Source organism: Geotrypetes seraphini, chromosome 5, assembly GCF_902459505.1.
Source record: "Geotrypetes seraphini chromosome 5, aGeoSer1.1, whole genome shotgun sequence".
Classification (NCBI taxonomy): domain Eukaryota; kingdom Metazoa; phylum Chordata; class Amphibia; order Gymnophiona; family Dermophiidae; genus Geotrypetes; species Geotrypetes seraphini.
In genome coordinates, this window is record NC_047088.1 from 126,723,764 (window position 1) to 126,738,991 (window position 15,228).

Below are 15,228 nucleotides of genomic sequence, written 5' to 3' on the forward strand. Positions count from 1 at the left end.
TGATCCGGGAAACTACAGACCGGTGAATCTGACCTTGGTACCGGGAAAGATGTTAGAGGCGCTGATAAAGAATCGCATCATTGAGCACCTTGACAGACACGATGTGATGAGGACCAACCAGCACGGCTTCTGCAAAGGAAGATCTTATTGACGAACTTGCTGCACTTCTTCGAGGGAGCAAACAGACAGATATACAAAGGCGACCCGGTCGACATTGTATATCTGGGTTTTCAGAAGGCGTTGGACAAGGTTCCGCATGAACGACTAGTTTGCAAAATTGGAATCAAGGTTGAAATATTCACATGGATTAAAAACTGGCTGGTGGATTGGAAACAGAGAGTGGGGGGTAAATGGACAATACTCAGGCTTGGAAAGCGTCACCAGTGGAATGCCGCAAGGTTGGACCCGTGTTCTTCAACATATTTATAAACGACCCGGAAATTGGTACAACGAATGAGGTGATTAAATTTGCAGATGATAGTAAGTTATTCAGAGTAGTGAAGATGCAGGAGAAGTGCGAATATCTGCAACGTGACATAAACACGCTTGAGAAATGGGCTGCGAAATGGCAAATGAGGTTCAACGTGGATAAGTGTAAGGTGATGCACGTCGGTTACAAAAATCTTATACACAAATACAGGATGTCTGGGGCGTTACTTGGAGAGACCCCCCAGGAAAGTGACTTGGGAGTGCCTGTCGACAAGTCGATGAAGCCATCCACGCAATGCACGGCGGCGGTGGTGAAAACGGCGAATAGAATGCTAGGAATGATTTAAGATGGTGATCACGAACAGATCGGAGAAGGTTATCATGCCGCTGTACCGGGCCATGGTATGCCCCCACCTGGAATACTGCATCCAGCACTGGTCGCCGTATATGAAGAAGGACACGGTACTACTTGAAAGGGTCCAGAGAAGAGCGACTAGAATGGTAAAGAGGCTGGAGGAGTTGCCGTACAATGAGAGATTGGAGAAACTGGGCCTCTTCTCCATTGATAAGAGGAGACTTGAGAGGGGACATGATTGAAACATTCAAGATAATGAAAGGAATAGACTTAGTAGATAAAGACAGGTTGTTCACCCTCTCCAAGGTAGGGAGAACAAGAGGGCACTCTCTAAAGTTAAAAGGGGATAGATTCTTTACAAATGTAAGGAAGTTCTTCACCCAGAGAGTGGTGGAAAACTGGAACGCTCTGTTATAGGGGAAAACACCCTCCAGGGATTCAAGACAAAGTTAGACAAATTCTTGCTGAACCGGAATGTATGCAGATAGGGCTGATCTCAGTTAGGGCACTGGTCTTTGACCTAAGGGCCGCCGCATTGAGTGGACTGCTGGTCTGACCCAGCAGTGGCAATTCTTATGTTTTTATGGGTTATCAACCCTTAATAAAACTTGGAAACTCGTTAAGATGGAACGAAACTAAACATGATCTTGTAAGAAACACATCCTAATTTTAATAATATCCTAGCCCAGGCGTGTCCAACCCGCGGCCGAACAAGGAGTTTTGTGCTGCCCAGCTTCTCCCTCCCTCCCTTCTGTGCCTCCCTCCAGCAGGTAGTTTTCTGGCCGGCTCCCTTGCTGCAGAGTGAAGGCTTCAGATTCAGCCATGAATCATGTGCGAGGAGCCAACGCCACCCACGGACAACTGCAGCAAGGGAGCTGGCCAGAAAACTACCCACCGGAGAATTAACAAAAAGACCGCCACAGCTCCCTTCAGACTTCCAGTTCTGTAGTTGCACTATTGCACATGCTCTGTGCAGGCGTCTTCTAGAAAAAAAAAGTGCGGGGTTTATGTGTTTTTGTGTCTCTTTTTTCTGTTCAGAGGTTGACGACATCTACTGTATCTTCCCCTGTTTCCTCAGGTCAGATAGCTCAGCAGACTGTTCCTGTGGTAGTGATTAAAGTGCCTAAGACTTCCAAGTCGAAGCACAATCACACTACCCCGAAGGAACCTCCAGCCAAAGCAGGTGGACCGGTTTCAGACACGGATCCATCCTTGCCAGCTTCTTTCCAGACCATGTTGGAGAAGCAAATCATTCAGTTCCTTATTAACATGGGACCGAAGCTTCTCCCTCTTATCCAACCTGGGCATTCAGCAGACTCCCGCGAAGTTGAGCCGCTTCCTTTGCCTCAGTCTGAGCTTCCACACGCTTTGCAGGGAGCAGAGTCTCTGCGAGTGTCTGGTCTGGCATCTAAGCACGTTCAGCAAGGAGCAGAATCTTTGCAAGTGCCTTGGAAGGATTCCTCACACTCTATACAAGGAGCAGAATCTTTGAGAGTGCATCGAGGTTCCTCTACCAATCCTCCGGAATTTCGATCTATAGCTTCCAGTCTTTACATTGTTTGACGAAGTCTCTTCGATCTTCGTGATCCTTTTCCCAGCACAGTTCTCATCGAAGATCGAGGCCTTCATCAAGGAATACTTCCAGACATGGTTCTTCTAAAGAAAGACCTTCTTCAACTAAGCCTCGATCTACTCCAACTTTGACTAGACCACAAACTCCTCGTTCGAGGTCTCCAATGCTGGACCTCGAGGATGTTTCGGTTTCAATTGCCTCGTCCAAGTCACCATATTCCTTTGATGCCATTTTTCCTGCCGAAGCTTCATCTTCGACACAGGCTGCCTCGACGTCCTCGAGTCCTTTTCGAGGCAAAGCATTGGCGTATCAGCAATCTTTCTCATCTTTTCTCCGTCAGATGGCTGTGGACTTGGATCTTCAATTAGATACTGGCTCCAAATACTCTAAGGAGTACCTCGAAGTCATGCATCTTCCTCAACCTTCGGCAGAGTCAATTAAGCTTCCTCTTCAAAAGCTTTTAAATCAGACTTTTGGTCGGTGCATGGAGACTCCTTTTTCCTTACCAGCTATTCCAGGAAAATTGGACTCTCGATATAAAACTATACATCGCAAAGGGTTTGACAACTCTCAGTTATCTCATCAATCCCTGCTTGTCGAGTCCTCCTTGAAGATGTGCCATCCTTCCAAGGTTTATGCCATAGTCCCTCCTGGAAGGGAAGGGAAAACTATGGACAAATTAGGACGTCGCATCTATCAAAATGCCATGATATCCTCTAAAGTCCTCAATTATAATTTTCAGTTTATTACTTATTTTGAGTTCCTTATTTCTCTACTCCCAAAGTTCTTGATTTATTTGGATACTCAAAAGCACTTTGAATTTCAAGAAGTCATTGCTTCTTTATCTCAACTTCGCTTACATCTACTCCAGTCATCTTATGATACCTTCGAGTTATCTGCTCGAGCAGCTGCTTGCTCTGTAGCTATGTCTCGCCTTGCCTGGCTTCTTACCTTTGACATAGACCCTAATCTTCAGGACCTCTTAGCTAATATTCCTTGTGAGGGCAATGACCTCTTCGATGAATCTATCGAGGCAGCCACCAAGAAATTTTCTGACCATGAAAAATCCTTTGCCTCTATTGTCAGACCTAAGCCAAAGCCAGCTCCTGTTAAAACCTGTATGCCCTACTCCTATCAGCGGCGTTTTGCTCCGAGGCAGGCTCCTTATACTCGCCTCCTCTTAAGAAGCAGCAACCTCAGAAGCAACAAAAACCTCAACCTTCTGCTGCACCTAAGGCTCCTCAGCCTTTTTGACTGTTTAAAACAGAGCATAGCTACTGTTTAAAACAGAGCATAGCTTCCACCGTTCTGACTCTCTGCCTTCTTTTCCCCTTATAGGAGGTCGTCGCCATCTTTTTTACCACCGATGGACGACAATTACACCCACTTCTGGGTACTTACCATCATCAGGGAAAGATACTCTCTTCATTTCACTCAGGTTCCTCCAGACCTTCCTCCAAGAGAGTATCCTTCCAGTCCATCCCAGATCGCCCTTCTTCAGGAAGCTCAAGCTCTGCTTCGTCTCCATGCTATCGAGCCAGTTCCTTTGGATCAGCAGAACAAGGGGTTTTACTCCCGTTCCTTCCTTGTTCCGAAGAAGACGGGCGATCTGCGGCCAATTCTGGATCTCAGGGCTCTCAACCAATTTCTAGTCAAAAGTTTTGCATGTTGTCCCTGACATCTCTTTATCCCCTTCTCGAGCAGAATGACTGGTTATGCTCTCTGGATCTCAAGGAGGCCTACACTCATATTCCCATTCATCCAGCCTCCCGTCAATATCTCAGATTTTGGATGGTGAATCTGCATTATCAATACAGAGTTCTACCCTTCGGCCTAGCCTCGTCTCCTAAAGTGTTCACCAAGTACCTCGTGGTAGCAGCTGCTCTAAGGACTCATGGTCTTTAGGTATTTCCTTACCTCAACAACTGGCTCATCAAAGATTCCACATCTCAAAGGGTTATTGTAGTGACCCAATGGACTACCTGGTTCCTACAAAGTTTGGGATTCGAAATCAACTTTCCCAAATCTCAACTTCAGCCCTCACAGAGTCTACAATTCATTGGAGCTGTTCCGAACACTGTCCAACTCAGAGCATTCTTTCCACAGTAACGTTTGGAAGCTCTTCTTCACCTCTGTCATTCAGTGTCTTCCCGCTCTTCCATCTCAGCGAGACACATGATGGTGCTTCTGAGTCACATGGCCTCCACAGTACACATGACTCCTTTTGCCAGACTTCACCTCAGAATACCTCAGTGGACCTTGGCATCTCAATGGACGCAAGTTTGCGACCCTCTTTCTCACCACATCTCAGTCACTCCTTCCTTGAAGTAGTCTCTCCGTTGGTGGATGCTCTCTTCCAATCTTTCCAGAGGCTTGCTTTTTCAAACGCCCCCCCATCAGAAGGTCCTCATGACAGACTCTTCGACCTATGCTTGGGGCGCTCATCTCGATGGTCTCCGTACTCAAGCCGCTGGACCCATAAGGATCGTCAGTGTCATATCAATCTGTTGGAACTCAGAGCGATCCTTAAAGCTCTCCACGCTTTACAACATCTGCTTCACGACCGAGTAGTCCTCATTCGAACGGACAACCAAGTCGCCATGTATTATGTCAACAAACAGGGAGGGACGGGTTCTGCCTCCCTTTGTCAAGAAGCTCTGAAGATTTGGAACTGGGCAATCCGCCACAACACCTTCTTCAAAGCTGTCTACATTCAAGGGGCAAACAATTGCTTAGCGGACAACTTGAGTTGTTTTCTGCAACCTCACGAATGGACTCTCCATTCCTCGCCTCTTCATCACATTTTTTCACAGTGGGGAACGCCTCAGATAGATGTCTTTGCAGCTCCCCACAACCACAAACTGCCTCAGTTCTGCTCCAGGATATACTCTCCTCATCGCCTCGAGGCAGATGCGTTTCTTCAGGAATGGACGAATCTCTTCCTCTATGCGTTCCCTCCATTTCCTCTCATTTTTAATAAACGATCATGCCACCATGATTCTAATTACTCCTCGGTGGCCCTGACAACCTTGGTACTCCCTTCTACTTCAACTCAGCAGCAGGGAGCCATTCCTTCTACCAGTTTTTCCTTCTCTGCTTACACAAAGTCAAGGATCTCTGCTTCATCCCAACCTGCAGTCTTCTACACCTGACAGCTTGGTACCTCTCAACATAATTCCTCTTCAGTTTTTTCAATCTGTAAGAGATGTTTTAGAAGCTTCTAGGAAGCCTACCACTAGACAATGCTATCTCCAAAAATGGACTAGATTTTTTTCATGGTGTTTTTCTCATCATAAGAAGCCTCAGCATTCCTTCTTATCTTCTGTTTTGGATTACCTTTTGCACTTGTCCAATTCTGGCCTCAAGTGTACATCGATCCAAGTCCATCTTAGTGCAATTGCGGCTTTCCATCAGCCTCTTGAAAGGAAACCCTGCTCATCTGGTGGTTTCCAGATTCATGAAAGGATTTTTCAAAGTAAAACCTCCTCTCAAACCACCTCCTGTGGTTTGGGACCTCAATGTTCTTACTCAACTAATGAAGCCTCCATTTGAACCAATGTCTACAGCTCATCTCAATTATCTCACTTGGAAAGTGGTATTATCCCAGGACAAGCAGGCAGGTATTCTCACTAGTGGGTGATGTCATCCGACAGAGCCCCGATACGGACATCTTGCAAGCATGTCTTGCTTGAAGAAACTCAGAAGTTTCGAGATGCCCGCACCGCGCATGCGCCAGTGCCTTCCCGCCCGATGTACCGGGCGTGTCTCCTCAGTTCTTTTCTTTCCGCGGAGCTGAGAAGTTATCTTCAATCTGCGCTGACTGAATTTCAGTTTTTCTTTGCCTTCTTTAACCCGCGTTTTGGTTTATTTCTTTGAATTCAATTTTACTTTGCTTTCTTTAAAAAAAAAAAAAGAGTTCAAAATTATTTCTTCCGGCGGTTCGGCCGGCCCGGCCTCGTGGCTGCGGCCTACCTCTTTCGACATTGCAGCGTCGATTTTCCGGCCTATGTCACGGCCAATCACCGGTTTTAAAAAGTGCAGCAAGTGCCAGCGTGCGATTTCGTTGACGGACCCGCATCGACGCTGCCTCCAGTGTCTTGGTCCGGACCACGTTCCGAAATCGTGCAGGCCTTGTTCCACGCTCACTGCGCGCTCGTTCAAGCGGCGTTGCTTACTTTGGGAGTCGATGTTCAAGATGGAGACTGCCAAGGATCTGTCTGCTTCTACAGCTGCTGAGGTTTCGCCGGTCCGCTCGAAACCTGCATCGACGACTCCCGCATCCAGCATCGTGAAGCCAGCATCGTTTACACCGGCTGCGGCTTCCAGTTCCGCTGCGGCGCCTGCCTCTGTCTCTTCGGTTCAGGTACCGCCTTCCACTGTCCCTCCCGTGGTCATCAAGGTGCACAAAGCTACTAAGCAGAAGCACTTGGCCGCGAAGGAGCGCAAAAACCGTGCAGGAGGACCCCCTTTCGGTGCGGATCCCTCCATATCGGCTTCGCTTCGATCCCTGCTGGAAGCTCAGTTTGTCGAGCTTATGCAAACTATGGGACCCCGGCTTATCGCCAACATTCAGGGTGAAGTCCGAGCACCGGTCCCTGAGGGCGGTCCGCCCCCTCCCCCTCCCCCTCGCCGTTCGATCTCGCTGCTCGACGAGGGGGATCGGCGGAGGGCGGCGGATGCCTCCAGGAGGGCTTCCCTTCCGGATATGCCACCTTTAGAGCCCATTACTCCTCCACAGCAACAGGGCGCTGGGACGGTCCCTGATATTAGGAGTCCTGGGCATACTGCATCGCAGGAAGAGTTCTTCCGCACTCCATACCAGACTTGGGTGGCGCTGCGTGAGTCCGCGTCCTTGCCACCTCTGCGATCCACCGCTTCGAGCCCCATCCATTCCTTAGAGGCTTCGGGGGATCGTGCGATGCACAGAAGTTCTCGCTCCCCATCCCGGCACCGGGAGGGGCATCGTTCTCGTCACTCATCTCGACACTCTTCACGTCATTCGGAAGTGTCCCCACAGAAAAAGATGCAACGTTTGGGATACTCATCGCCCGATGTTTCCCAACCGGAGGGACCAGAGTATGAGGAACCATCTACCTCTATTCTCCATGCCGGTCTCAGCTCTCCCTAGACCCGGAGGCTTCCACTTCGTCTAGTCCGTCTCGGCGGCCGGCCTTGGCGGACCAATTGTCTTTCTCATCTTTTCTCCGACAGATGGCGGATGACTTAGATGTGACTTTGGATACTGGGTCTAAATATTCTAAAGAGTATTTGGATACGATGCATTTGCCTCACCCTCCGGCGGAGACTCTTCGACTTCCTTTGCATAAATTGCTGGACCAGACTTTCATGCGCTGTTTTGAGACACCGTATTCTATCCCTGCGGTTCCCAGTAAGCTGGATGCTCGATACCGCATCGTTCACCACAAGGGGTTTGAGGGAGCTCAACTTTCTCATCAGTCTCTTCTGGTCGAGTCTTCTCTCAAGCGTTCTCACCCTTCCCAGGTCTACGCTTCTGTGCCTCCGGGCAGGGAGGGGAGAACGATGGACAAGTTTGGTAGACGAGTTTACCAAAATTCGATGATGGCGACTCGAGTGCTCAATTACAATTTTTTCTTCTCTTCCTATTTGGATTTCTTCTTGCCGGTCCTCCGCAAGTTCGTCCCTTTCATCGATGCTGAAGCTCGTTTCCAGTTTGAGGAGGTGGTGGCGACCCTGTCCCAGTTGCGGCTGCAGCTGATGCAATCCTCCTACGATGCCTTCGAGCTCTCGGCACGTGCTGCGGCCTGTTCAGTCGCCATGCGTCGCCTGGCCTGGCTTCGCACTATTGATATGGATCCGAACCTCCAAGACAGATTGGCTAATGTGCCTTGTGCGGGAGCGGATCTGTTCGATGAGTCTATCGAGACTGTCACTAAAAAGCTTTCGGACCACGAGAAGTCTTTTCAATCCATTCTGCGTCCTAAGCCTAAGCCTCAACAGTCTCGTCCATCTAGACCGCCTCAAATCTACCAGAGGCGTTATCAACCAAGACAGGCTCCCCTAGCGAGACAGCCTGCGAAGAGGCAGCCTCCACAGAAGTCTCAGCAGAAGCCTCAGATGCCGGCTGCACCCAAGGCCACTCAGCCCTTTTGACTCTCTTCCAGGGAGCATAACCGACGTTCTGTCTTCCCTTGTTTTTCCCATCGGGGGTCGACTCCACCATTTTTATCATCGATGGGAGTCGATCACCTCGGACCTTTGGGTCCTTACCATCGTAAGAGAGGGATACTCTCTTCATTTCCACCGGGTCCCCCCGGACCACCCGCCAAGAGAGTATCCTTCCAACTCGATGCAGACCGCCCTTCTTCTACAGGAGGCGCAGGCTCTGCTTCGGCGTCGAGCCGGTGCCAGTAGATCAGCAAAACCAGGGGTTCTACTCCCGGTATTTCTTGGTTCCGAAGAAGACGGGCGATCTGCGTCCCATTTTGGACCTTCGAGTCCTCAACAAGTTTTTGGTCAAGGAGCGGTTCCGCATGCTGACCCTTGCCTCTCTCTACCCCCTACTCGAGCAGAACGATTGGTTATGCTCTCTGGATCTCAAGGAGGCCTACACTCACATCCCGATACATCCGGCCTCCCGCAAGTTTCTCAGATTTCGGGTGGGACATCTACATCTGCAGTATCGAGTGCTTCCATTCGGCCTTTCCTCGTCTCCCAGAGTCTTCACGAAGTGTCTGGTGGTGGTGGCCGCTGCACTCCGGAACATGGGTCTCCAGGTATTTCCATACCTCGACGACTGGCTCATCAAGGCACCGTCGGCTCCAGAGGTCATTTCGGCGACCTTGACTACAATTTCTTTTCTGCAGAGTCTGGGCTTCGAGATCAACTTCCCCAAATCACATCTTCAGCCCACTCAGTCTCTCCCCTTTATCGGGGCTGTTCTGGATACCATTCAACTTCGAGCATTCCTTCCTCCTCAACGCATGGATGCTCTCCTTCTACTCTGCCAGTCGGTGTCTTCTCGCCCGTCCATTTCGGCGAGACACATGATGGTCCTCTTGGGCCACATGGCATCTACAGTTCATGTGACGCCTTTTGCCAGACTACATCTCAGGATTCCTCAATGGACCCTGGCATCTCAGTGGACTCAGGTGTCCGACCCGTTGTCCCGTCACATTGTCGTCACTCCTGCTCTACGGCAGTCTCTTCTCTGGTGGATGACCTCTTCGAATCTATCCAGAGGTTTGCTGTTTCACTCTCTTCCCCATCAGAAAGTTCTCACGACCGATTCATCGAACTATGCCTGGGGAGCCCACCTGGATGGTCTACGAACTCAGGGGTTCTGGACCACTGCGGAACGACTCCATCAAATCAATCTTCTGGAGCTCAGGGCCATCTTCAATGCTCTCCAAGCTTTTCAGCATCTACTTCACGACATGGTGGTCCTTATTCGCACAGACAATCAGGTCGCCATGTATTAAGTCAACAAACAAGGGGGCACGGGCTCGGCCCCTCTTTGTCAGGAAGCTCTTCGAGTCTGGGATTGGGCGGTTCGCCACAACACCTTCCTCAGAGCTGTCTACATTCAGGGGAAGGACAACGTCTTGGCAGACAAAATGAGTCGGCTTCTCCAACCTCACGAATGGACGCTCCATTCCAAACCCCTTCATCAGATCTTCGCTCAGTGGGGAACGCCTCAGATAGACCTCTTTGCAGCCCCTCACAACTTCAAACTGCCTCAGTTTTGCTCCAGGATCTACACTCCTCTCCGCCTCGAGGCAGACGCCTTTCTACTGGAGTGGGGGAATCGCTTCCTATATGCGTTTCCTCCCTTTCCTCTCATTCAAAAGACTCTGGTCAAGTTGAGATCAGACCATGCCACCATGATCCTGATTGCTCCTCGGTGGCCCAGACAACCTTGGTTCTCCCTTCTACTTCAACTCAGCAGCAGGGAGCCACTACTTCTTCCAGTGATTCCCTTCACTGCTTACTCAACATCAAGGTTCACTGCTTCATCCCAACCTGCAGTCTCTCCACCTGACAGCTTGGTTCCTTTCAACATAACCCCTCACCAGTTCTCTCAAGCTGTGAGGGAGGTCTTGGAGGCTTCCAGGAAGCCTGCTACTCGACAATGCTATTCCCAAAAATGGACGAGATTCTCGACCTGGTGTATTTCCAATGCTACAGAACCTCAGAAAGCTTCTCTATCGTCTGTATTGGACTATCTTCTACACCTGTCCCAGTCTGGTCTCAAGTCTACCTCTATACGAGTCCACCTGAGTGCTATTGCGGCTTTCCATCAGCCTCTACAGGGGAAACCTTTGTCTGCTCATCCTGTGGTTTCCAAATTTATGAAAGGACTTTTTCATGTCAATCCTCCTATCAAACCTCCTCCTGTGGTTTGGGATCTCAATGTTGTCCTGTCTCATCTTATGAAGCCTCCGTTTGAACCTCTCAAAACGGCTCCTCTTAAGTATCTCACCTGGAAGGTGGTTTTCCTGGTGGCCCTCACGTCAGCTCGCCGAGTCAGTGAGCTTCAGGCCCTAGTGGCAGATCCACCCTTCACTGTATTCCATCATGACAAGGTGGTTCTCCGTACTCATCCAAAATTCTTACCTAAAGTGGTCTCTGAATTTCATATCAATCAATCCATCGTGCTTCCAGTGTTTTTTCCAAAGCCTCATTCTCATCCTGGGGAATCTGCTTTGCACACTCTGGACTGTAAACGTGCTCTGGCTTTCTACTTGGATCGCACAAAGCCGCACAGGACTGCACCTCAACTTTTCGTCTCCTTTGATCCAAACAAGTTGGGACGACCTGTATCGAAGCGCACCATCTCTAACTGGATGGCGGCTTGTATCTCTTCCTGCTATGCCCAGGCTGGATTATCCCTTCCCTGTAAGGTCACAGCCCACAAGGTCAGAGCAATGGCAGCCTCTGTAGCCTTCCTCAGATCGACACCGATTGAGGAGATTTGTAAGGCTGCCACTTGGTCCTCGGTTCATACATTCACCTCTCATTATTGTCTGGATACTTTCTCCAGACGGGATGGACAGTTTGGCCAAACAGTTTTACAAAATTTGTTCTCTTAAGTTGCCAACTCTCCCACCATCCCATTGGGGTTAGCTTGGAGGTCACCCACTAGTGAGAATACCTGCCTGCTTGTCCTGGGATAAAGCAATGTTACTTACCGTAACAGTTGTTATCCAGGGACAGCAGGCAGCTATTCTCACGTCCCACCCACCTCCCCTGGGTTGGCTTCTCAGGCTAGCTACCTGAACTGAGGAGACACGCCCGGTACATCGGGCGGGAAGGCACTGGCGCATGCGCGGTGCGGGCATCTCGAAACTTCTGAGTTTCTTCAAGCAAGACATGCTTGCAAGATGTCCGTATCGGGGCTCTGTCGGATGACATCACCCACTAGTGAGAATAGCTGCCTGCTGTCCCTGGATAACAACTGTTACGGTAAGTAACATTGCTTTTCTCATTGTCCTCACTTCTGCTCGAAAAGTCAGTGAGCTGCAAGCTTTGGTTGTTGCTGATCCACCTTTCACAGTGTTCCATCATGACAAGGTGGTCCTCCATACTCATCCTAAATTCCTCCCTAAAGTGGTTTCGGAATTTCATCTCAACCAATCCATTGTTCTTCCAGTTTCTTTCCAAAGCCTCATTGTCATCCTAGAGAATCAGCTCTTCATACTCTGAACTGTAAACGTGCTTTGGTCTTCTATTTGGAATGCACCAAACCACACAGAACTGCTTCTCAACTTTTTGCCTCCTTCGATCCAAACATGTTGGGACATCCAATTTCTAAGCGCACCATCTCCAACTGGATGGCGGCTTGTATCTCATTTTGCTATGCCCATGCTGGATTACCCTTAACCAGTAAAGTCACATCCCATTAAGTGAGAGCAATGGCAGCTTCCATAGCTTTCCTCAGATCTATTCCTGTTGAGGAAATTTGTAAGGCTGCTACTTGGTCCTCGGTTCATACTTTCGCTTCTCACTATTGTCTGGATACTTTCTCCAGACGGGATAGACAGTTTGGTCAAACAGTATTACAAAATTTATTCTCCTAAATTGCCAACACTGCTTGGAGGTCACATATATGTGAGAATATGCTGCCTGCTTGTCCTGGGATAAAACACGGTTACTTACCGTAACAGGTGTTATCCAGGGACAGCAGGCAGCTAATCTCACAACCCACCCACCTCCCCTGGTTGGCTTCTCTGCTAGCTATCTGAACTGAGGAGACGCGCTTCGCGCATGCGCGGTGCGGGCAACTCGATACTTCGAGTTTCTTCAAGCAAGTCTGCTTGTGAGGCGTCTGCATCCGGGCTCCGTCGATGACGTCATCCATAAGTGAGAATAGCTGCCTGCTGTCCCTGGATAACACCTATTACGTTAAGTGACTGTGTTTTCTAGTATTTCCCCTGTGCCCATCTCCCTGCCTTCATCATCAACACTATTGTGTCCCTATCCCTTCTGTGCCAAGTGTCAATCCTCTGTGTTTCTATCCCCCCCACCACCCCAAGTCTTTTTTTGCATTCCTCTTCTCCCTCATGTCTACCATCTTTTCTCTGTGTCCATATACTGCTATGTCTGGCATTGCCTTACTGACTGTGTCTATATACCACCCCCATGTAGCATTTCCCTTTATGTCCCTGTCCCTATGCTCCCATCCATGCTCATCATCTCCTCTCTTCTTGTATATCTTGCTTCTCCCCTCTTACACCAATGTGTCTCTCAATGTCTTTCCTCCCTCCACTCTTCCACTGTGTTAAATATTTCTTTCCCTTCATCCCTTGGTTTAGCATTTCTTTCTCCTATTCCTCTCTGCAGGTCCAGCACCTCTTTCCCTTACCTCAGCCTTTCTCCCATGGATTGAACACCTAGCTTACCCTTCCCTCCAACCCCCTCTGCTGTCCAGCACCACTCTCCCTTTCCTCAACACTGCCCAGGTATCCAGCACCTCTCTCCTTTCACTGTAGCACCCCTCCCATGTAGGAATGCCACAAAAGAAACACACATGCAATCTTAGAATCAGGAGGAGGCGCTAGTAAGTACTTGCTCCGAGTCCCTATTTATTAAGCTTCTAAGCTAATGACATCATAGTAACTCCCTCGTTTACACATCTCATGATTGGTGTGTACAAAGGTACATGGTTTTACATTGGGGGATACAAAGATAGGTATATGCTTTTTACCTCGTGATTACCTCTTGCTTTTACCTCTTGATCATCCTCCAACTCAGCACTTAGACAAGGGCCTGATTAACACGTGGACAGGGCCTGAGTCTATGCACATTTGCAATGCCTGTGCAGTGCCTGTCAGCTGATGTGCTTACCAAATAAGTAGAAATCAATGGCTTTGTGGCAAGTATTAAATAACAGTCCAAAGCAAACCAGCTATCTTGCCATGTATAACTCCAAATGCAAAGAACTAAACTTTGATATATAGACACTGGGGAATCTTTTTGGGTTCCATTTAGGGTTTATGTTTTTGCTCTCTAGTGATTGGGGGTTGTTCCAAGAAGCATGACACTTTAGGAAGAATGCTGTTGATTGGTGTGTGTCTTTTGACGTCATGGGGGTGGGATATAAATAGCTTGCAAGGAATGCTGCGGCCATATTTGAATGTTAGAACGGCCACAGAATGGAATGGTGTAAGCCAACAGGTTGGTGTGTTTGGTTTTTATTGAATAGCATAGTTTTGTAAGTACACTATAAGGTAATCTGTGTAGTTTTTGGTGTAGTTGCAGCACTAGCCCCGTCCTGAAGAAGAAGGCGAAACGCGTTGGTGGGGAATAGTGCGGCCACACAGCTGATATATATAAGATAAGTGCATTATCCATTAGTGAATTTTTGAAAATGGAATGCTTTAATAATAAGATAAAGTTTTTATAAACAAAGAAGATGAAGAAATATTTATAAAATTAATGTTTAAAGAAAATTTTCATGACAAGTTACGAGTTGAACTATAAAATATAAAAATAAAAAAATATTAGGTTTGATATACACAGGGTGAACTCAGTGAGGAGTGCTGCTACGCTGATATCTTTCAGAGTAGCGTCCCCAGTGTCTATATATCAAAGTTTAGTTCTTTGCATTTGGAGTTATACATGGCAAGATAGCTAGTTTGCTTTGGACTCTTACCAAATAAGGACAGCTCAAATAAGATAAGCATGTGACAGTCCAAAGGTTATAATGCATGCTCCTTAGCCTTAAGCTGTAGGCAAAGTCTGATTGTTGCCCATATAAGGGATGCTTATACAAGATAAGAGAAAAAGGGTAAATGTATGTCAGGTTAATATATAACAAAAGTCTTGTGACAAGATGCTTACTTAGAATGGCTGCATGGCAAGAAGGGAAAGGGAATGAGAAAAAGGGCCTCAGATCTAAACACAGGCCTAGATCTAGACACAGGCCTGCTTTCAGAACCGCCTTTGTGTTGACCCTGCCTGTGTTCTGATGCCCTGGATCAGAATTTATCAGTTCTCCATCCCTACACTCCCATGGGTCCAACATCTTTCTCCCTTCCTCGAGCTCCAGCTCTGAGCTGTGTGTCCAGTACCTCTTCCTTTCCTCTAGCTCCCAGCTTTAAGTCTGGCACCTCTCTCTTCCCTTCAGCTCCAGTCTCCCCTCCACTTAAGTCCAGTACCTTTCTCCCTTCCCTTTAGCTCCAACCCCCCACCCCATGGGTCCAACACCTTTCTTCCCCCGTTCCAGATCCAGAACTTCCCTCAGCTCCAACTCTGGAACCAGCCATCCAGAACCCCCCATGGGTCAGCATCCCTTCCCCAGCTCCCCTCACGCCTACTACCTGAATGAGCCAGCTGTGCCATACTGAAAAATCTTCAGAGGCCTATTCCAAGACCTTCCTTCTGCCGATGA

General features: G+C 48.5%; 1 protein-coding gene across 1 annotated transcript in view; it reads left to right on the forward strand.

Moving 5' to 3' along the window:
- Nucleotides 1-15,228, forward strand: part of LOC117360389 (TRAF3-interacting protein 1-like) — a gene marked incomplete at its 3' end in the record, with an annotated part of 741,717 nt that overhangs the window by 387,077 nt on the left and 339,412 nt on the right. The window lies entirely within an intron of this gene.